We start from the raw sequence: 24,271 nt of genomic DNA on the forward strand, positions 1-24,271 counted from the left end.
GTTGTCTTTTCACTATGTTGGTTGTTTCTTTTGCTGTGCCGAAGCTTTTTAACTTGATGTGATTCCATTTGCCCATTTTTTTCTTTAGTTACCTGTGCTTGTGGGGTATTACTCGAGAAATCTTTGCCTATTCCAATGTCCTGGAGAGTTTCCCCAATGTTTTATTTTAGTAGTTTCTTACTTTGAGGTCTTAGATTTAAGTCTTTAATCCATTTCAGTTTGATTTTTGTATATGGCAAGAGATAGGGGTCTAGTTTAATTGTTCTGCATATGGATATCCAATTTTTCCAGCTCCTTTTATTGAAGAGGGTGTTCATTGTATGTGCTTTTCACCTTTCTTCAAAATGAGTTCACTGTAGATGTATGGATTTTTTCTGAGTTCTCTATTCTGTTCCATTGGACTATGTGTCTGTTTTTACGCCATTACCATGCATTTTGGTTACCATAGCTCTGTAGTATAATTTGAAGCCAGAGAATGTGATTCCTCCAGCTGTGTTCTTTTTGCTCAGCATAGCTTTGGATATTCTGTGTCTTTTGTGGTTTCACATACATTTTAGGTTCTTTCTTTCCTCTATTTCTGTGAAGAATGTATTGGTATTTGGGTAAGGATTGCATTAAATCTGTAGACTGCTTTAGGTAGTATGGACATTTTAATAATATTGATTTTTCCAAATGAACATGGAATATCTTTTCATTGTTTGGTGTCCTCTTTAAATTCTTGACTCAATGTTTCATAGTTTTCATTGAGAAGATCTTTCACATCATTGGTTAATTCCTAGGTATTTTATTTTATTTGTAGCTAATGCTAGACCTCACTTGAAGTCAGTACATCTCAGAGTCTCATTCAAGGTCCACGGTGTACCCCCTGGGTATTGCTGCTGGTTATTCACGACCCAAGGCTCTTTAGTCAGCAGGCAATGGATCCTGACAGGACTGGGACCTTCCTTGCAAGGCAGTGGGTTCTCTTTTGGGCCAGGGTGTGTCTAAAAATGTAATCTGGGGGAAGGGCATAGTATGGGGGCCTCGTTACTCTGATCAGTGTCCTATCCTTCTGTAACTGAGCTGGCATCCAAGATGCAAATCAAAAGTCCTCCATACTCTTCCCTCTCCTCCTTTCAAGAGGAAGAAAGGGCATCTTTTGCAGCTGTGAGCTGTACTGCCTGGGGTTGGGGGAGGAGTGGCACAAGCTCTCCCTTAGCTGCCCTAGCTGGTGTCATAGTAAGTCACATGTCCCCCAGTTCCAAGTTGCAGTCGTTGTGGTCTCTCAAGTTTGTTTAGGACTCCAGAGCACTTCAGCCCATGGTGGCGAGGCTTGCATGAACTCCAGCTCTGGCCAATGTAATGGGCAAATCCTCTGTGGCTAGATGGTCTAGATGCTTCCTTGCAGGTGGGTGTTAGCTGAGTTCAGCCCAGTTTTACTTTCTGCTATGATAGGGCTATACAAAGTCTTACAATTGCTGCACTCTCCCCCACCCAAGTGCATAGATTCTCCCCAACACTACCCAGCTGCTATGAGAAGATGGGGGGAGGGGTGGCATTGGTGCTTTAAGGCTGTCTTTCCTACTTGCTTCAGTGCCTTTTTCAGCAATATGAAATTAAAACCAGGTACTGTGAGTGATCACATGATTTTTGATTCTTATGAAGGTGCTTTTTTTGGTGTAGATAGTTGTTAAATATGGTGTTCCTGTGGAGGGAACAATCAGTGGAGCCTTCTAGTTCACCATCTTGCTCCCTTCCAGGAGGCATTTCCAAAGGTTGTATTTTTAGGTGGAATTGTCAAGGAAGGATTCACTAATGCTGTGATATCAGAGCAACAACCCAATGGTGACAAGAGTGAGTAAGGACTGAGGTTATGGATAAGAGGTAGAAGTGCTCCAGGTAGAAGAAACAGAATGCCTTTCGCTTCCATGGTTTCTGTTGAGAAGGCTATTGTGTTCTTATCTTTGCCCTTCTTCAGTTACAGGAATTATTTTTTGTTGTTGTTTATTAGCTTCTTTCAAGATGTCATTTTTGTCTCTGGTTTTGTGCAGTTTGGATATAATATGCCTAGGGCATTTCGTGTGTGTGTGTGTGTGTGTGTGTGTGTGTGTGTGTGTGTTTGAAATCTGTGCTTTGGTGTCTGCATTAATTTTGGAAAGTTATCAGCTGTTATACTTTAACAATTTTTTCTGTTATATTATCTCTTGCATTCCTTGTGGTATTCCAATTATACATGTGTTACACCTTTTAAGATTGTCACATTTCTTGGATTTTTTTTGTTTGTTCATTTTTTTTTTCTTGTTGTATTTTAGTTTGGGAAGTTTCTATTGACCCACCTTCAAGCTAATTGATTTTTTCTTTAGCTATGTCCTGTTTGCTGGTGAGCTCTGTGAAGGCATTCTTTATTTCTGTTGCTATATTTTTTATTACTATCATTTCCTTTTGGTTCTTCCTTAGAATTTCCATCTCTTTGCTTACAATAACCATCTGCTCTTCCTTGGTGTCTACTTTTACATTAGAGTTCCCAACATATTAATTATAGTTATTTTAGGTTTTCTGTCTGATAATTCTAACACCTGTGTTATATCTGACTCTGGTTCTGATGCTTGATTTTTCTCTTTAGTCCATATTTTGTCTTACCCTTTGACATACCTTGTAATTCTTTTTAAATTTACATAATATGTATTGGCAAATAGAAACTGAGGTAAATAGGTCTTTTGTGGGAGGATTTATGTTGATTGAGAAAAACAGAATTGAGCTGTGTTTAATGTTTGTTGTAACCATCAGTGCCAGAGGCTTCAAATCCTCTAGTGGATGGTTGCTTTTGTCTCCCCTCTTGACTTCAGTTATCCCTAAGTACCTTCAGAGAGACACTGAGTCTTGTGTCTCTTCGGCCATAGCTCACTATTATTATATCATGTGTTTGTTGTTGGTGTGCTGGTAAACTGTGGGGGAGAGGAAACTTTCTATTGTCTTATGATTATATTTGACCTTTTTAAAAGTGGGTTTATGTCTCTGGGCTATGACTTCATAAGTGTTTATCCCATGGCATAGTGCTATAGCATCCTAGTTATACCTTCTTTAACTGTTCTGTTAAGGGTTACTGTATATTACTAGAATTTAATAATCCTTAACTTACTCCATTCTTTAGGTTTACCACATCCAAATAAATGCTAGGATGTGTGGATACTTTAACTCCATTCACCACTGTCTCATCTATTCTGTAATATCACCATGCACTTTACTTCTTGTGATTATTGGCTTTATGTGCCAACTTAGCTAGGCTATAGCTACAGTTACTCAATAAAACACCAATTTAGGTGTTTCTGTGAAGGTATTTCATAAAGATAATTCACATTTACAATCAGCTGACTTCAAGTAGAGGAGATTTTCCTTGATAATCTGGATGGGCCTCACCTAAGTAGTTAAACTATTTCTCTCTCTGCTTCTTTTTTTTCTGATACTTTTAGTAAAGACAACAAGAGCAGTTTGCTTTCAGTTGGCAACTCTAGGAAACCACCTTCATTGTCTTACCCCATGGGTATGTCAACTTTCCAACCCTGTGGCATAACTTAGTCCTCAGCAATCTTGATTATAGTTCTCTTCCACAAGACATCACACTGGTCCATTACATTGATGACATTATATGTGGATTAGACATAGTGAACAAGAAATAGCAACTACTCTAGATTAATTGGAAAGATATTTGTGTGCCAGAGTCTAGGGAATAAACACACACACACACACAAATCAGAGAACATTTATCCAGTTAAACTTCTAGGGGTCAAATGGGACAGAGCATGTTACATCTGGCCCCTCCTATGAAAAAGAACAAGGAACAATTCCTGGTGGGCCCCCTTGATTTTGGAGACAATTTATTCATAATTGGGTGTCCTACTTTGGTCCATTTCCAACTGACCCCAAAAGCTACTTTTGAATAGGGGCCCAAATAAGAGAAGACTACCATATGCATCATGTTATCCATCAGATTTGATGATGTGTGAAGTGTCAGTGCCGGACAGAGATGCTGCTTGGAGATTTTTAGCAGGCCCCTTGGTGAATAGCAGTGCAGACTCTTCACATTTTGGGGCAAATTTCTGCCCTTCTCGGATGATAAATACTCTCCTTTTGAAACAAAGCTTTCGGCTTGATTCTGGCCTTAGCAGAGACTGGATTTTAACAATCAGCCACCAAATTATCAGGCAATGTAATCTGGAGTAACTTTACTCCTAATTTCTCTGGTGTACAATCCAGTTCCTCATATCTATACCTGACTAAAACCTGATTTCCCAGTATCCAGGGCCTGATTGGTTCAATTTCTACAAACATTTCGCTCTAACCTTGGGGGATGGCATCACAGTTGCCTGGCTTCCTGGGATGCAGATGGGAATCTGACTGTCTCTGCCTTTTATATATGAATTTCCAACCAATTCTACTCTTTTGTTAAGTCCACTTCCACACGTCTTTTTTCAGGAACTGATAACTTGATTCTCATTGGAATTCTTTGGCAAATAATTAGACTAACTTTTTCTGCTATGTGATTTTTAAATGATTATTCTCTCCACTCTCTGTCTTCCAAAGATAATTGAAATTTTCCTATGCTCTTATTTCATATCTAATTGTCTTTTTCCTGGGAAGTTAATTTTTTAAATTCTTTTGTGACATTTTTATTGGGTTTGAAGATAAGTTAAATTCATGTAGTCAGTTCATCTTATTTAACAATGCGTCTGCATTAATTTTTTAAATGAGATTCTAGTGCCATATCCAAAGTTTCCAAAACTTTTAATGATGAGATAATATCAAATGAGATAAATTAGAAAGCTATTAGATTTTTGTGACTAGTATAGTCACAAAAAGAAAAAGGAAAAGAAAGACATTTTCAGTTTTGTCAATGATTTGGAATATAAAAAGGAAACAATCTGGGTATTTTTCTTTGTGCTTTACAACATTTGGGCAAAATTTTCTCTTGGAGTTAGGTCTGTTTTGCTTCTCTTTCAGGATAACAGCCTGATGTTTGCCTTCACAATCAATTCCCATTCCTTTCCATTTGGAGCTGATAAATCTTCACTGCAAATGGCAAGTGAGGTCAAAGACATCCCAAGATAGACGTCTTCAGTCTTCACCAGATGCAATTTGACACTCGGAAACCTGGTGAGAAGGATCAGGCAGGAACCAGTGAGGGAATGGGAATCATTTGCTAAAAGTTGTTTGGTGATTTGGTTTAAGATATCGGTGATTTATCAGATCCTTGTCAGTTATAAATCTCCAGGAGCCTAAATGAATAAAAAACCATCTATATAGAAAATCAGAGTCAAGCCTAGAGGGGAGATTCTAGTCTACTAAAAATTTCTGTTTATAAGATCTGTCCAGTACTATGTTTTTATGAGTAACTGAGACTAACATATAGTAGGCGTGTTCTGGCAACATGGAACTAGAAGCCAAGATAAATATGTTTCAGGAGAGAATCAAAATTCATAATATCTCAATATGCTGAATTATGGGAAGAAGCTAAATGTAATAGACACATGTACTATCCTTTATATTCTCAAAGTTCAAATTAAGAATGTCTACCATTTATCGATAGTAAAATGTTTCCAAGGTATTCCACAAAGCATACACATAAAATGTCTCTTTTAATCACAGCAATCCATTCAATAATGATTTTTGTGAGCACTTACTGTAAGCCAAACACTGTATTAGGTGCTTGAGATACATCAGTGGACAAAACAGATGAATACCTTGGCCATTGAGTAGGCCAAGGTGTGTGCCAATACTATTTTTCCCAGTTTTTGGATGAAGAGGCAAGGTAAAAGATATTCTGTAAATTAAAGTTCTCAGAGCAGGTGTACTGATGCTAAGTGGATTCAATCATTTTTTTCTATCATGTAAGTTATATTTAACAAAAACAAAATAATTTGTAATGATAAAGAGGCAATGCAAAACACGTGTGAAATAGGCAAATATAATTGACAGTAGATTCAACATATGTTAATGCCTTAATGAGGTTGCCAAGCATCTACAAAGGCAGTAATAAAATAATGGTTAAAAGTATGAGCTTTGAGATTAGACAAACTTGGTTTCAAATCTTGTTGCCTCATTAACTAACTGAATGACTTTGAGCAATTTGTTTTGCTTCTCTGGCTTCAGTTTATTAAAATATAAAATAAATACATATCTTCAATTTTACAAAATAGGAGTGAAAATTAAATGAGATAATATGTACTTAGCTTAGTTCCAAGTACCTTATAATTGCACAATAAATGGTAGCTAATAACCCTATGCCACACTGACATACGTATATTATGGAGCAAAAGGAGGCCTTAAAATCTTCATTTTCTTATGCTGCTTAGAGGTATCAGAGGTTTTTCATTTTGTTCTTAAATTTGCAGTTGAAAAGGTCTTAAGACAAATTTGAGATGCCTAAGTGAGAGAGCCTATGATATTGAAGAAAGAATTTGAATACGATTATCAATTAATTATGCAATGATAACAAAATGTATTGCAGGCTCTGTACTCAAGACTGTCTCCTGAGGAATATTGTTGTAGCAAAGGTTGGTAAGTCTCGAAGCCCTCTATGAGTGAATATCATTGATGGCTTCAAACAACTGTAGGAGCAGTCATGTGAAAGATTTACCCCTTATGGTCCTAGGAGCGATATTAGGTATAAGGTGTTGAAACCACAGTCAAGCAGGCAATATAAGTTTGAACTTCATATCAGTTAAGTTGTCTAAGGATGAAAGATGGTATTACAAGAGTACATCATAAGGGACTTCTTGGACAGGTAAGGAAATTCAAGCATTAGGCATATGGTAGGCCAAAGTCCTCTTCTGGATCTGAGATGCTATGTTTCTCTGAAACAATAGAAATGTGTACATGTGACCAAGTCTGGCACTTCCAAGTATGATCAGATTCTCATGGACAAGTGCTTCTTGCTCTCGTAGCATGTTATACTTATGCATAACCCTAGCATTGTTCAAATCTTCTGAGAAGAAGGTGCTGAAATAGAAATATGAGTGCAAGAATGTTATCAAGGAATGAGGTCTGTGAAAGGTCCAGGAGGAGGAAGCAAGATTGAGGATATAAAACTGTTAGCCAACAATGTAAATCTCTGAAAATAAAAGAGAGGAAAGAAAAATAGGCAGAAAAAGTCTGAGATGGTGAAGATCTGACAGTCTCAGCCAACGCAAATGAAAGTTCCAAAACAAACATTAGAAGAGTCCCATGTTGGGTAGAAACACAAGACCCTACTACTCACTAACACCCTACCTCCAGCCCCTGTGCTCAGGTACTGGCTGATGGTTGCCGGGAAAGGGTGTGGTGGCCTCAGATTGAGCAGAAACAGCCCCTAAAGTTTCTGTAGCTGGAGGTTCCAAGCTAACTTCATTCCTCACTAAGGAACACACACTACTTCTTGAAAAGGGATTCAGGTGCCTTATGTCTATATCATCTACATCCCTATTACACCAGGCTAAAAATTTTGTTTTTACTTTCCTGTTTTCTTAGATGGGCTATAGGATAGTGGAATGCGCACACTGTGTTTAAATCTCATTATCTCCAGCACATATTCAAATGTTTGTAGAGGCTCAGTGCTGATTAAATTAATGCATAAATATAGGCGGAGGTGTTTGGAGAGCTATGAAAGAACTGAAAAACTTGTTGTACTCAAAAATAACAACCGATCAACCTCTTGACCTTAAGAAACTTCTGGTAATATACACTTTAAACCAAATTGGGTAAGATTTTAATAGCCAGGATTGCTTATGTATTTAGCTAAGAAATCTCTTTTCTACACACATCATCTCCTACTAGAAAGCAGTGCCTTAAAGGAAAGAGAAGCCGGGGAGGTGACAATGGAGACAGGGAACTGAGAGAAGATTGACACTGTGGCTGCCAGAGATGATGGGGGAGGTAGAATGGATCACTGGTGGAAGGTGTAGGATCATAGAATGGCAGACAAGATTTGAGCCAGATGTCTTTTCTTTTTTGATGCCTCCAGATCACTCCTCGACCCTGTTCTCTGCCCCAGGAGGTTGAGGTGTCTGATCTATAGCCATGAATGCCTGTGCCCTCGACTTTGAGTTGGGCAGTGTAATGGTTATTTTAATGCATCAACTTGACTGGGCTAAAGGATGACTGTAAAGTTGATACAGCATTATTTCTAGGTATCTCACTTTCTTTTTCAATGAGTTCATATTCATTGCTGTGAAGGTCAACACCTTCTGACTTTATCTTTTCACTAAAGTATATCTTTGCTACCTCCCTAGACTAATTTATAGACACCATCTGTTAAATTCTGACTGATACTAAAAAATTAATGGTTGAAAATAAATAAACATTTTCAAATCTCATGGTAATGTGAAATTTTCAGTGCTCTCATATAGTGAATATCAGTAGAAATAAGTGACAGAAAATTACCTTAATGATCACCTGGTGTCTTCCTGCCCTGCTTGACACATGGGGCATGCATGATCAAATAAAGAGCAATAGAGAATCCAATAAACAGACCCTCTCAAAACTGAAGCTCATTTGGTCTGTCTGACTGTTATGCACCTATTATGTTAGAAAACATATTCTTTAAAATTTTTTTCTATTGATCAAATGTCATTGAGAGCATTTCTATAAATTATTTACCAGGGAGGAAAGAACAGCTCATTTATTTTTATAAAACATACTTAAAGAGAAATCCTGTGATAAATTTCAGGGAAAGCAGAGAAAATAAAGAGGAAAAAATGTTCATCCTACATGCATACAACCTCAGCTATGATACTTCTGAACAAAAGGCAATTTAATAGGAAACAATAGAATCTTTACTTTCTATCTACTAATCTAGGTATAGCTGCCTATACTTAAATATGTGGAGAGAAAGCTATCCTAGAGAAAGAATTATACAGATTTTAAGCAAAATTTATAGGATACTCAAGTGAGCTGGGTTCAAAATAAAACAGTTTCTTATCCCTAGACCCCTTCAGTAAAGAATCTCAAATTTAAAAATGGCCTAGGACACCATCAGTAAGCATAGCCTCAGGATAAAGATTTCAAGGCTGTGGACAAAAGACTATTTATTGAGCTTTCTGAAATATTTATATCATGCCTATTTGGGCTTCTAAGAGTAAGTATGAGCCTTGTATGTCCTCTAACATAGAGAAGAAGATTTACTAAAAATATTAAGAGTGTGGATTACACATATTTTAGACTAGACAAAGAGGTTTTTAAGAATCTTGATGATGTTGCTCCACAAGACTCTGTCAGCATAATCCACAGAACGACTTGTGTTGAAGATTATTTGTGGGGGTGGCCTTTGTCTGACAGAACGTAATGAAATAAGATGCTTAGTAAAACTCAAAAATATTTTATTAGAATTATATTGGGAGAACGACCATTGATTTAGAAGCACTTTTAAATACAAAGAGCTGTCAGAATCCCCTGGTTCTTACAGGAAGAAGCTCAGATTATTACTTAAATTCAAATACAGCTGTAGTTTCTATGCATTGAGAGTGGAATGTGCTCTATCTTCTTATAAGGACACAAATCCTATTGAATCAGAACGCCACCTGTCTGATCTCATTTAACCTTAATTACCTCTTTAGAGGATTCCTCTTCAAATTAAATCACACTGTGAAGTAGGGCTTGAACATATACATTTTGGGAAGACACAAACACTCAGTCTATAACAGCTATTATTTTTTATTATTCTTACTTTTTTCACTCTAAAAAAGTGTTCTAGGTTTGATGATAAGTTACATGATCACTTAAGGTATATGCATACTTAAATTCTCTAAGTCGTGTTAGACTACTCTCTAAATAGACAATTGGACCTTATACACCTATCAAAAGTGCTTGATGCTCTTAGGACTTCTTATCTGATTTTCTAGGTTTGCGATTCTTATAGGTTATAACAGGCATATTTAGAACTAAACCTCATGTCTTAATTTATAGGATAGTCCTTTCTGACAATTTCCATTTAGGATAATTTCCATTTAGAGCTGAGTGGTAATGATTGTAGTCGTTCTAAGAGTTAGTCTTCTCAGGTATTAATATGAACCCTCCATGTACTAAGTTGTTAATATACTGCACTCAGCATCTAATAAATGAGATCTATTACTATGGTGTAAAACAGAAGAAAACTGTTTTAGTGGAACCAATATCTTGCAACTGTATATTTTGAGCAAAGTACTGTTTATAAGCCTGTGATTTTTGTACCCATAATGAGGGATATTAACATGTACCTGGTAGAGAGTGTTAAATGAAGTCATATAGGGGAGTGCTGATGGGTTACATTGTAGGTTGTCCATAAATGTGGATTCTCTAATCTCTGTCTGGAACATCTTTTATTGACTGCAGGAGAATGAATGACAACCTTTAACACTTCGCTTCTGGCTATTCGTTCTCTGATCTTCATTTCCAGATTGCTTTTTCTTCCTTGCTAAGAAATTTTTAGTTTTCTGCCTTTACAAAATATAGCTTTGATTCATGTTTGTTTTCTTCAATTCCAAGGCAACTTGAGGGCTTTAAATCATGTACAGTTGGGGACTGAGTACGTGGTAAAGGAAACAGCCGCACTGACTGCTCTGGAGCTAAGCTTCTCCTGGGGCTGAACCCTGTCCTCAGACTCAGAGTTAAATGTTTCCTTTGCTATTTGGATAATCAGATGGATCACACTTTCTTTTACACTTACTGTCAAAAAGACATAGCTTTCTGGTAAACCAGATACCCTTAGTGGTGGCATGAACTGTGTCTCAGGAGGAATGGACAGCAGGAAAGGACAATAGGAGCTGGAAAAAAATGAGAGTGCAGAGGGGTGGCCAATGGGAAGGGTTTCCTCAGGTGCTGTCTGTCACATGCATGTGAAGCTGTGTAAGGACTTCTGCAAAATCCCTTTGCCCACCTAACATCTGGGACCTGGCAAGATTATCAGTGAACTCTTATCATCTCTGTCAAGTGCCTTTCAGCAATCTTAAAAACAATTTTCTCCCGTCGATTTTCATCCTAGTAAAGGGCCTTAGAAATGAAAATGCACAGCTGAAAATTATCACATATTGCTAGAGATGAATGATCAGTTTTAGAAAAACAATGATTGCTTCCTTATAAATTTGTGCAAGCAACCAAATCTAATAATATAGGGCATTAATGGAGGTTGGTTTAAACAAAAGTAACAGCTTTGCTTGCCTTAGCTTACCCAATTTATGTTTAGGACCTGCCACATCGACCATAACCACGATTCCACCTTCTGACATAAACCGTTTGTCAGCTTCTGAAAACCCAACAATATAGAAAAATGATGGTTATTTCCAACAACATGTACATTTGAAGTTTTTTGTTACTATTTATGCCAGAATGAAACACATTTGTAACTTTCCTTGTTTTTTCCTCCTTGTACATTCCTGGGTTTTGAAATTTTGAATAAATCACCGCAGGAGAAGGTTAAAAATTGCTATGGTTTTAACAGCTTTGCTCTTTTTTCTTTAACCTGATTCAGTTTGTTTGTTGGAACTGATTTATTTGAATTGGTGAGTTTTATTGATTTTTTTCATGCCTGATTTAATTCAATCAAATTGCCTTGTTCCGAGTTGTGTAAATGAGTTTTATTTTCTAACCCAATTAGGAAAAGCTTATAGGATGTTGTTCATGTAAGAATTGGAGAACAACCAATTTGTTTTCTACTAGCTGAAGCTATATATATATATATATATACATATATATATATAAAATCCTCGTGGCACAATCCCCAATGGTACAAATACCTGTGCCTAAATACAAATACCTGTGCCTAAAATATCTCAGAATTAATGATATATTTAGGGAATGGTGAATCATAAAAAATGACCAGTCGAAGTTACATGCATTATAGGATTTACTCTATTGTAAGAGCTAGACATCTGGGTAGTGACTCAAGATATAAGAGTCAGCAGGTCTCATCCTCATCACCATAAAGTCAGTCCTAACATTTTCAGTGCTTCCAAAGGCACAACCTGGATGAAAAGTCTTTTCTGCTTCTTCCCACCCCGCAGTCCATGCAGATTCCACAATGTCAACTTTACCTTGATCATGCTCATAGAAAATGTCAGGTATTACAATGCTAGTGGAAAACTCCATTATGATAAAATCTATTTCTGCATCCTATATATGTGGTTTTGTCTGGATATTACAAAACAGCCTGCCTTTGATTAATGTCAAATGTTTCAAAAAATATTTTTCAGATATTTTGGTACATCTTTACAGCTGGGTAAAATAATGACTTACCAAACTTGTCCTGATTCATTTTTAGTTATGAAACAAGTATGTTTCATCAAAATGATTTTATTGGATTTTGTGTGAAGGCATGCTCACGGAGTAAATCAGTGAATTACATGGAAACATACTGGGTATAATTTTTTCCTTTAAATGAACAGATCTTTATTATTGTGTAATAACGTCATCTTCTATTTTATTCTCAAAATGAAAGTACTCAAAGAATTTTATATACCTATCATTGTTATAGATGTTAAATATATATCTATATCACATTGATTTAAGCATCTCTTAAAAACTTTTTGAGCACTTTTGATCAACTGGAAAATGCCAGGGGATTAAATTGTGTATTTCACTAGTAAGTGCAGTGATTTCTCATGAGGTCCTGAAAACCTCTAAATAATAGCCAACATAAGTTTAAGATAGAAGGTAAAATGCCTTGCATAAATAATACATTCTTAAAAATTTTGTATGAGTCATTTGAAATAAAGTGTGTGCAATGGTATTATTCTCTGATGTAACCGCCTTACTTTGCATGAAACTAAAAATTAAATCATCTATACTGCAATTAACATATCTAAGTCAAATTTCCTGTCATACAGCTCTACGTTACCAAATTGAAATACATATGTAAAGATAGTCCCCCATTCTTTAACTAAATATTAATGTATCAATCAATTTCATTGAAATTATTTTCTTAATTGGTGTAAGGTTTATTGACTAAATCAAAAATATGATTGATATTTTTTGGTGCATACAAACTGTATCATACAGATCTCTGCCCATTTTCTTGCTTTCTGATAGGCACCATTCTTTTTCTTTGAGTGTATGTTGTCTTGACCAGTTCTAACTTTTTATTTATTTCTGAAACAAATTTGTTATTGTCTTTGTTCTGTTTCCTGAGTTCAGTCACTTTATTCCTACATTTTTAAAAATTGATTTTCCTTCTTAGTTTTTGAATTTTTAATTCCAAGTGGTTTGTAATACCCTCAAACCCATGCTTGTATATATTTAATTCAGTGTGAAATATTGTCTTCTCTTCTGTCTCTGTATCTGTCCATCTCCTGATTCATGCTTGCTTTTCTAGGGAGAGTTTTCCTCAGTTATGAGTTAATTTTTCTTCTCTGATGTTTTTTGAAATAAGTCTTTATAGATCTACTATTTTCTTATTTATTGTTGTGAAATTGAATCATTTTACATGATTTCCAGTTTCATGGTATCCTCTTCTGTCAAAAAATTTATTTTTTGTTTGTTGATGAAGGGAAAGATTTTGCATTCTTCAAATGTTTTGGTTTTCTTCTGTTTTCAAGCTGCAGAGTTTCCCTCTGGGCTACTTTTTCCCTTCACCATTCTGTTTTCCTTTTGACTGCCCCCCACCCAGGCCCCAAATGTTGTGGTGCAAAGATCATTCGTTCAAAACACATTTATGGATAAGTCCCTTTTCTGCATCCTTGTCCTTATTTACCAGGATCCCTTTGTATTATTCTCAGACTTAGGATGGATTTAGTATTTATAGCACTAATTTGAGATCAATTTTGGATGGCATTGCTAGCCCACTTCTTCTCATTTACTGGCAGTGCTTTTTCTTGATCTGACTTTGTTTGCTGCAAAGTGATGGGCCAATGACAGTTGAACAGGAGCATGAGAGATTATGGATTAGAAATGGTTTTATTCCTTTTTTTACTTAGGGTTATTTGGAATTTACACATTCTATGTCTTCAAATTATTCTTAGGACATGAGTTTTGTGTCATTTAATTTTGTTCTTTACCATTTTGTGTTCATGGAGAAGAAAACGTTGGGAGATGAGGACCTAGGCAGTAGATACTCTTGTCTTCCTAGTAACGTTAACTTAAATGGTCTGCTTCTATGGACATTTAGGTGTTTCCTATGGCACAATAGACTCTGACACCATAACAATTGCATGCATGTGAGTATATCTGTATAATTAATTTCTGGAAATAAAACTGTTGGCTCAAAGTATCTAAATATATAACTTTTATAGATACAGGTTGAGCATCCCTAATCCTCAAATTTGAAATGCTTCAAAAATCTGAAAGCATTTTTGAGCATCGACATGGTGCCACAAGTGGAAAATTCCAGACTTGACCTCATGTGACAGATTACAGTCAAAATGCAGGCACACGATGCACAGTTTATTCAATGTCCCCAAATGAAAAAAGACCCTACCAGGCCCCTTCATCTGATATACATGTTTTCCAAATGCCTTACAAAGGGTAATTAAAAAAAATCTGTTTCCTGCACAAAATTATTAAAAATATCATATAAAATTACCTTCAGGCTATCTATATAAGGTGTGTATGAAACAAGCATAAATATTTTTGTTTAGGCTTAGATCCCATCCCTAAGCTATCTCATTACATATATGCAAATATTCCAAAACCCAAAAATATTCTAAATCTGAAACACTTCTGATCCCAAGCATTTTGGATAAGAGACATTCACCCTGTATTGCCTAATTGCCCCTTATTGCCAATGGGACAATATATATTTCTACTGGGAAAATTTGAAAATATCTATTTTCACACCTTGCCAATATACTATGACATTTTGAAACATTTCTCAGCCTGATATTTGAAAGATGGTATTTCAGTACAAATATTTTGTGCATTTCCCTTGTTGTGAGTGAAATTGAACATCTTTTCATATGATTAAGGGCCATTTTTGTTTCTGTGGAATGGCTGTTGATAAATAGTATTCTTAAAAAGTTTAGATTCTTAAAAAATGTTTTCTTAAAAAACATTCTTAAAAAATGTTTATCTAAACATTGTCAGTGTATAGAGACATAACCAGTATATTGAGTTTTTAACGATCAACTTTGATCAACTCTGCTATTATTTCTCAAAGTTGTAAATAGAGTCTTTAGAAGGTCTCTACTGATATCTTTAAATATCGCCATTTTTGCTTATTGTTTGTTTTGTTTTACCTCTATACCTTAAATTTTTGTTTATTCTTCTTGTCTTATCACACTGTAAGGATCTCCAGCAACATAATTAATGGAGTTGATAATACAATTCTTTCATCTTTGTCTTATTATCAACCACAAAGGAAAGATTTTCAGTGTTTTGGTATTAAACATGAAATTTGTTCTATTTTTTATAGAAAACTTTTTAGCAGATTCAGGATTTTCCTTCTATGCATACTTTGTTAAGGGATTTTGCCATAAGTGATACAGATCCTTAATGCTTCTTCTACACCTGTTATAATAATTAAATTATTTTTCTTCTTTGATATTTTAATGTGGTGAATTATATTGTTTTCTTATGATTAATCAACAGGCACAGTGGCTACTTGGGAGGCTGGGGCAGGAAGGTCATGTTAGCCCAGGAGTTCCAAGCCAGCCTGTGTAACATTAGAAAAGCATCAGCTCTAAATAAAAAAATAACTAAATAAACACACAGTTACATTCACTGACAGAAATAGCATTTTATAAATAATTATAGAATATAAAAATGTATAATTTTAATAAGAATTATAAAATTATTTATAATTTTAATAAGAATTATAAAATTATTTATAATTTTAATAAGAATTATAAAATTATTTATAATTTTAATAAGAATTATAAAATTATTTATAATTTTAATAAGAATTATAAAATTATTTATAATTTTAATAAGAATTATAAAATTATTTATAATTTTAATAAGAATTATAAAATTATTTATAATTTTAATAAGAATTATAAAATTATTTATAATTTTAATAAGAAGTATAAAATTATTTATAATTTTAATAAGAAGTATAAAATTATTTATAATTTTAATAAGAAGTATAAAATTATTTATAATTTTAATAAGAATTATAAAATTATTTATAATTTTAATAAGAATTATAAAATTATTTATAATTTTAATAAGAATTATAAAATTATTTATAATTTTAATAAGAAGTATAAAATTATTTATAATTTTAATAAGTATAAAATTATTTATAATTTTAATAATCTGTAAATGATCCACTTATAAATAAAACCTTATTGAAAACAAAGTATTAAAATAAATGGTGATATACTGTGTTTATTAATATTTATATGCTATTAATTTGCTACAAAATGATTACTTCAATGCTGTCCCAATTAATATTCCAGCATTGATACATGTGTGAGTATGCATGTTTCTGTGTGTATGTGTGATAATTGACCAGCTTATTTCAAAAGTATGTAAGCAAAGAAAGCATGCTGATTATCCAAAAAAATCATATAGCAGAATAATCAAGTTGGAGGAGTTACACTGCTAAACATCAAAACTCTCTGTAAAGCTACAATAATCAAGACAGTGTGGTACTGCCATAGGGATACACAAATTGACCAGTGAAACAGAAGAGTTCTAAAGAGACCCAGGACAGGTGCAGTGGCTCACACCTGTAATCCCAGCATGCTGGGAGGCTAAGGGGAGGATCGCTTGAGCCCAGGAGTTCAAAACCAGCCTGGGCAAAACAGTGAGACCTTGTCTCTACACTTAAAAAACTTAATAAATAAATTAAAAGAGACCCATACATATTTTTAAACCAGATTTGCAACAAATGCATTACTGCAATTCATGAGAAAGAATATTATCTTTTCAATAAATTATGTCGGGTCAACTCAGTATCTGTATGGAAAAACTAAACTTCACCCCAACTTATACATAAAAATATTCATTAAAAACATATCATATCAGGAGATCTTCTAGCATGAGAGTGTGAGGCACCTCACTGAAGTGTTCCCCTATGAAACTGGTTACAATTATAAACAAAACGATTATTTAAAGCTTCTAGAAATAGTCCCAAAGGACTAGAAATAGTCCCAAAGCAGCAAATAAAAAAATATCTATTCAAGATAATCTTTGAAAATTCAGTAAGAAAGCCTGGAGCCTGTGGTATTTGAATCAGGACTTCACCCTTCCCCCACCTCCTGGCTCAGCAACATGGAGACTCCACTCCCGAGAACACAGAATTTCTTTCCTCATCAGTGCAGGAGCCATACGCTCTTGGCCCCCTAAAGATTTGCTAAAGAATCACTGACATGAGGTAAGTTGATTAATAGGAGAAAAGGAATACACATTTATTTAACATGTATACACAGGAGCCTTCAGAATGAAGACCCAACTTCCCAATGAGTTACAGAAACATGCATACTAGGCCACAAGAAAGAATGCAGATTCAAAAAATGGCCAGAAACAGGTAAATAAGGTTTAGTGGCAACACAGGTTAAGAGACAGAGAAAGGAAGAAGCTTGTCTAGTAAAGGTGGACTTGTTAGATAGATGAAGTCTCCTTTAGAGATGGTAAATGTTTCTTTTCCGATTTTTAAAAGTGTCAGACTCTCTGTCTCTCCTGGATCTGGGGAAAGGCATAGAAAGTGGAGGAGTTATGGCTGTGCTAATGGAGATTCTCTACTGATGCAAATTTTCTCCACTGAAAACAGCTTTGCAAGGCCACTTCCGCCAGGATGACCAACTGACAGCCATTTCAAAATATGTCAAAGAAATATATTTTAGGGTAAAATATTTTAATTTCCTTCACTAGATTCCAGTCAGATAACTTCTTTCCTGGGAAGAGTAGGACATCAGCTTTTCTTATCCTACTCTCAGCTACCTATTGCAGAGGCTAAGTCCTGAATGACTGCAGTTGAGAAGTGGAGACTTCCTTCTTTTGCCCAACCCACACTCATGGAATAGAGACTCTACCTCTTGCATGGCGGGCTGAGAATACTGGGGCCCTGCTAGTTGGTTCCATGTTAGGAGAGACAAGCCAAAAGGATCTTAGGCTGCTTCCCTGACTTCCATTGAGTGTGCGGCATCTAGAGCACAGATTTCACTCCGAGAAAAGTGTGCCACTGTCCCCACTCCCAGTTCTATAGCCCTGGTTCAGAAATTTTGCCTATGGGAGAAACAGATCATAAAACATAGTTCCCTATCTCTTCCTAAAAGAACTGTATTTGCAACAGAGCGTAAGTAAATTCCAAGCTAAAGGCACTCTTAAGAACAGTAGATATATACACGGTGAAAGGCAGTTGGAGAGATAGTCAAGATAAAGGCTAAATGATAGACAAACAAGTTTTTGGGGGAAAATGGGAAATAAGACCACTGAGAGGAGCCCTCCTGGGGTCAGAACAAATATTAGACTCAGAAACTACTTCTTCAAAGGGGCCAGAAGTTGATTGGTTTACTTTGTAGAACAGTTTATGTCCTAGAATGTTGTTGAAAACAATAGAGCAATCAGTTGGCAATTAGTGGAGTTTAACAGCTGAATGTGGTCAGAGAAAGAGAAGAAAGCCTTACCAAAATTACCACCATACTTGGCTATGGGTATATTCATATTTGTACCTCTCTGAGGAGAAATATCAGAGTCTTTACACTGTGTGCTGGGGTTGGGAATGAGAGAGAAAATCAACTTCACTAAAATAATCCAGATATTCACTAAACAAATAAACAATCAAATAATAATACACCCAGAGGAAGGGCAGCAGTACTCCGAGTGGCTGAAATATGCTATTAAAGATGTCGAACTTCAAACAATAACAACAAAATGAGGCATTCACTCAACAGGAAAGTATGACCCAGATATGGGTGGGGGAAGGGGGCAAAAAGCCAATAGCAACTAATTATGAGAGCAATCAAATGTCAGATTTTTCAGAAAAAGACTTTGAAGTAGTTTTTATAAACATATTCGTAGAACTAAAGAAAACCATGATTAAAGAAGTGAAGGAAGGTATGATGACAATGTCACTTCAAGTAGAAAATGTCAACAAAGAGAAATTATAAAAAGGAACCAAATGGAAATTCTAGAGTCAAAAAGTAAAATAACTAAAACAAATAATTAACTAGAGGGGTTTATATTAGTTTGTTAGGACTTCAATAACAAAATACCACAAACTGGGTGGCTTAAACAACAGAAGTTTACTGTCTCACAGTTTTGGAGGCTAAAAGTCTGAAATTAGGTGTTGGCAGGATTGGCGTTTTTCTGAGTGCTGGGAAGGAAACATGTTTTTGATTTCCCTAGCTTCTGGTTCTTTGCTAGCAATATTTAGCATTACTTGTAATTGTGGGACCTCGACCTCCACTTTCATCTTCATCTGGTGTTCTCCCTATGTGTGTGTCTATCTTAGTGTACATGTTTTCTTTTTTTGTAAGGCCACCAGTCATACTGGATTTAGTTGACCCTAATGAGCACATTTTAATTTAATTACTTTGAATACCTTGTCTTGAAATAAGCCCACATTCTGAGATAGTAGGGTTTAGAAATTAAACATATATTTTGGAGAAACACAATTCAACCCATAAGAGAGCTCAGTAGCAGATTTGAACTGAAAGAAGAAAGACTAAGTGAACTTGAAGATACACTGATAGATTGATCAAGATTACACAAGCTGAAGAGCGAAGAGCAAAGAGAAAGAAATAAAGAAAAATGAACAGAGCCTCAGACAAATGTGAAAAACCATTATGTGCACCAACATATGCATAATGGAAATCACAGCATTAGAGGGGAGAAAGAAAGAAGGAGAAAAATCTATTCAAATAAATAATGGCTGATAACTTTCCAAATTTATTAAAAAACAACTATAAACAAATACAGGAAGTGAAACAAAGTCCACTGTATCATTCTTAAGCCTTTGCATCATCATAGCTTAGTTCCCACTTGTGAGTGATAACGTGATGTTTGGTTTTCCATTCCTGAGTTACTTCACTTAGAATAATGGTCTCCAGTTTCATCTGGTTACTGTGAATGTCATCATTTTTTTCCTTTTTATTTACACCAAGGAATACTACTCAGCCATAAAAAGGAATATATATATAATGTGATATATATCACAATCTTTTATCTAATCATTGATTGATGGGCATTTGGACTGGTTCCGTAGTTTTGCAATTGTGAATTGTGCTGCTATAAACATGCATGTGCAAGTATCTTTTTCTTATAATGACTTCTTTTCCTCTGGGTAGATATCCAGTAGTGGGTCGTTGGATCAAATGGTAGTTCTACTTTAGGATATTGTTAACCAAGAATCTTATTTAACAATGTTATTTTTACTATCTTTCAATAATAAAGGCAAAAAATAATACTTTCCCAGATTACAAAAAGAGATAAAGAACCACAACCAGAGAATTTGTTTTAGCTGACCTGCGTTACAAGAAATACTAAAAAAAGTTACTCAAGCTAAAAGCAAGTGACCCTAGATAGTAATTCATATTCCCACAAAACAACAACAACAACAACAACAACAACAACAAACACAAAGAGCACTGGTAAAGGTAATTCTTCTCTGAATTGATTGAAAAAGCAATAGTGTCATTATGTGTGTTCTGTGTTTGGCTCTAAACATATAAAAGAGTAATATATGTGTAATAATAGCACAAAGTAGGTGTGTTGGAGCAAAGCTGTATTAGGCTAAGGAAATAACTACAGATGGTGTTGTAGTACAGAAGTAATAATTATACAGAAGTACTGCAGAAGTAATAATTATTATAAGAATTTAATATTGGGCTTGTAACATTAAGACATGTAATATGTGTTAAATATATATAATATGTATTAAATATAAAACCCTAAAAGGGAGAAAACGAAATAGAATTATACGAGTAGTACCTTTATCAATCATAGAAATTAAGCTAGTATAAATCTGAGGGTGATCTGATAAGTTAAGATGAATATAGTAAAACCAAGAGGAATCACTAAAAGATGACTTAAAAATACAATAAAAATGATTAAATAAATTAAAATGCTACATAAGAAAATGTTCACTTACTGTAAAAGAAGCAGTAAAGGAGGAACAGAGGAACATTAAAACCATGAGCTAAATAGAAAACAAAAAATGGCAGACACTTTTAACTATATCAACAATAACATTAAATGTTAGAAACATTTGTACACAAATATTCATAACAACATTATCTGTAGTAACCTAAAGATGCAAAAAACCTAAATCTCCATCAATCGATGAATAGACAAACAAATGTAGTATATCCACATAATGGAATATTATTCAGGCATCTAAAACAGTGAGGAACTGATACATATTCACTCTTTTTTTAAAATATGAGTGAACCTTAAAAACATTATGCTAAGTGAAAGAGCCAGTCAAAAAGACCACATGTGATGTGAATCAATTCATATGAGTAGTTCAGATTAGGGAAATCTTTAGAGAGAGATAAAGTAGATGGTGGAGAATTGGAGAATGGGGGATGAAACTTATATTTTATAGAGTTATTTTTAGGTGATGAAAAATTAAAATATTGACTATAATTATGGTTGCACTTATGTATGAATGTACTTTAAAAACTATAGAATTGTATCCTTTATTTTCAATTGTCAGATAACATTATATTTTATCTTCTACAATACAAAGTTTTGAAGTATGTATATGTTGTAGAATGATTAAAGCTAGCCAATTAACAAATGCATTACCTCACATAGTTATTACTTTTGTGTTGATAGCACATATAATACCCACTGTTTTATATGTTTTTCAATAATACTATATATTGTCATTAACCATAGTCACTTTGCTGCACAATAGATCTCTTGAAATTTATGTTCTCTAACTATTATGTATCCTGTGACTAATGTCTTCCCATCACCTGTCCCCTAACTACTGCAACCTCTGATAACCACCATTATACTCTCTAATTTTATGAGATTCGATTTTTTAGATTCCAGGTATGAGTGAGTTCATTGCAGTATTGGTCTTTCTTTGCCTGGCTTATTTCACTTAAGATAGTATAACCTCCATACTGTTTTTTGTAATGGCTGTATTAATTTACATATCCACCAATAGTGGATAAGTGTTCCCTTTTCTCCACATCATTTTAGCACATGTCATCTTTTATTTTATTGATAACGGCTATTCTACTGGGATGCAATGATGTCTCATTATAGTTTTAATTTGCATTTCCTGATGATTAAAAAAGTTGAGCATTTGAAAAATATACCTTTTGGCTATTTGTATGTCTTCTTTTGGAGAAATGTACATTCCGTTCTTTTGTCCATTTTTTAAATTAAGCTATTTATTTATTTATTTATTTATTTTAATTTATTTATTTTTTGCTTTTGAGTTGTTCGAGTTTCTTATATATTTTGGATGCCAGATGTATGGTTTGGAAATATCTTCTCCCATTCTGTAGGTCATCTCTTCACCCTGCTGATTGTTTCTTTTGCTGTGTGAAAACTTTTGTTTGATGTAATCTCATTTGTCTATTTTTGCTTTCATTGCTTGTGCTTTAGATGCCTCATATAAAAAATTATTACCCAGACCTATCTCATGAAGTGTTTCCCCTATATTTTCTTCTAGTAATTTTATAATTCAGGACATATATTTACATCTTTAATCTATTTTGAATTGACTTTTCTATATGGCGAGAAATGAAAGTCCAATTTCATTCTTCTGCATATGGATATGTAGCTTTTCCAACAGCATTTATTGAGACTATTTTTTCTCCAGTGTGTGTTCTTGACATCTTTGTCAAAAATAAGTTGGCTGTAAATGTGTATATTTATTTCTGGGCTCTCTATTCTGTTCTGTTGGTCTACGTCTCTGTCATTTATGTCAGTACCATGCTGTTTGCATTACTATAGGTTTGCAGATATTTTGAAGTCAGGTAGTATAATGCCTCCAGCTTTGTTCCTTTTGCTCAAGATTGTTTTGGCTATTTGGAGTCTTCTGTGGTTCCCTAGAAACTGTAAGATTGGTTTTTCTATTTCTGTGAAGAATGTAATTGGTATTTTAATAGAGAGTGCACTGAATCTGTAGATCATTTTGAGTAATATGGACATTTTAACAATACTAATTCTTCCAGTTCAGGAACATGGGATATCTTTCCATTTATTTGTGTCTTCTTCAATTTCTTTCATTAATGTTTCATAGTTTTGATTGTAGAGATTTTTTTACTTCCTTGGTTACATTTATTCCTCAATATCTCATTTTTCTTGTAGTTTTGTAAACGTGATTCTTTTCTTGATTTTGTTTTCAGAAAATTTGCTATCACATAAGAAAATACTATTGATTCTTTAAAGTTTATTAGAATAGTACACTTTACATATGTGAATGTATGGTATGTAAAATGCATCTTGATAAAGCTGTTAAAAATGTATCATATCTTTAGGAAGTTGCAAATCAAAGCAACAATGAGATATCACTATATATCCATTAGACTGCTAAAATTTGAAACACTGACAATACCAAATGCTTATGAGAATGTGAACCAACAGGAACTCAAGTTCATTGGCAGTGGGAATGCAAAATAATACAGCCACTTTGGAAGCCAGTTGGCAGTTTCTTTTACAAAGTTAACCATAGTGTTAACATACAATACATCAATCACACTCTGAGGTATTTACCCAACTGATTTAAAAACTTATGTCCATTAAAAATCTGCACACAGGCTGGGCATGGTGGCTCATGCCTGTAATACTAGCACTTTGGGAGGCCAAATGGGGGTCAAGAGATTGAGACCATCCTGGCCAACATGGTGAAACCCCGTTTCTACTAAAAATACAAAAAATTAGCTGGGTGTGGTGGCAGGCGCCTGTAGTCCCAGCTACTCAGGAGGCTGAGGCAGAAGAATCACTTGAACCTGGGAGGTGGAGATTGCAGTAAGCCAAGATTGTGCCACTGCACTCCAGCCTGGGCAATAGAGCAAGACTCCATCTCAAAAAAAAAAAAAAATCTGCACACAAATGCTTTATCCATAATCACTAAAAACTGGCAGCCATCAAGATCTTTATCAATGGGAAAATGGGTAAACAAATTGCAATGCATCCATACAATGAAATATTATTCAATAGTAAAAAGAAATGAGCTACCAAGCAGTGAAAAGACATGAATAATATTCAAATGCATAATGCTAATTTAAAAACAGCCAGTCTGAGTAAGGTATATACTGTATAATTTGAATTACATGATGTATTTGTCCATTTTCACACTGTTCATAAAGACATACCTGAGACTTGGAAATTTACAAAAGAGAGCATTTTAATTGGACTTACAGTTCAACATGGCTGGGGAAGCCTGACAATCATGGCAGAAGGCAAGGAGGAGCAAGTCACATCTTACATGGATGGCAGCAGG

The 24,271-nt window shown here is 34.7% G+C and overlaps 1 long non-coding RNA gene across 3 annotated transcripts in view; it reads right to left on the reverse strand.

The window, feature by feature from the left end:
• Positions 1-24,271, reverse strand: part of LOC129528220 (uncharacterized) — a 357,987-nt gene that overhangs the window by 31,030 nt on the left and 302,686 nt on the right. For all 3 annotated transcript variants that reach the window (XR_008673449.2, XR_008673447.2, XR_010131311.1), the window contains one exon: positions 11,156-11,230. This is a non-coding gene — a long non-coding RNA (uncharacterized lncRNA). The remainder of the gene's footprint in view (positions 1-11,155; positions 11,231-24,271) is intronic.

This window comes from Gorilla gorilla, chromosome 17 (genome assembly GCF_029281585.2).
Source record: "Gorilla gorilla gorilla isolate KB3781 chromosome 17, NHGRI_mGorGor1-v2.1_pri, whole genome shotgun sequence".
In the NCBI taxonomy this organism is placed as follows: Eukaryota; Metazoa; Chordata; class Mammalia; order Primates; family Hominidae; genus Gorilla; species Gorilla gorilla.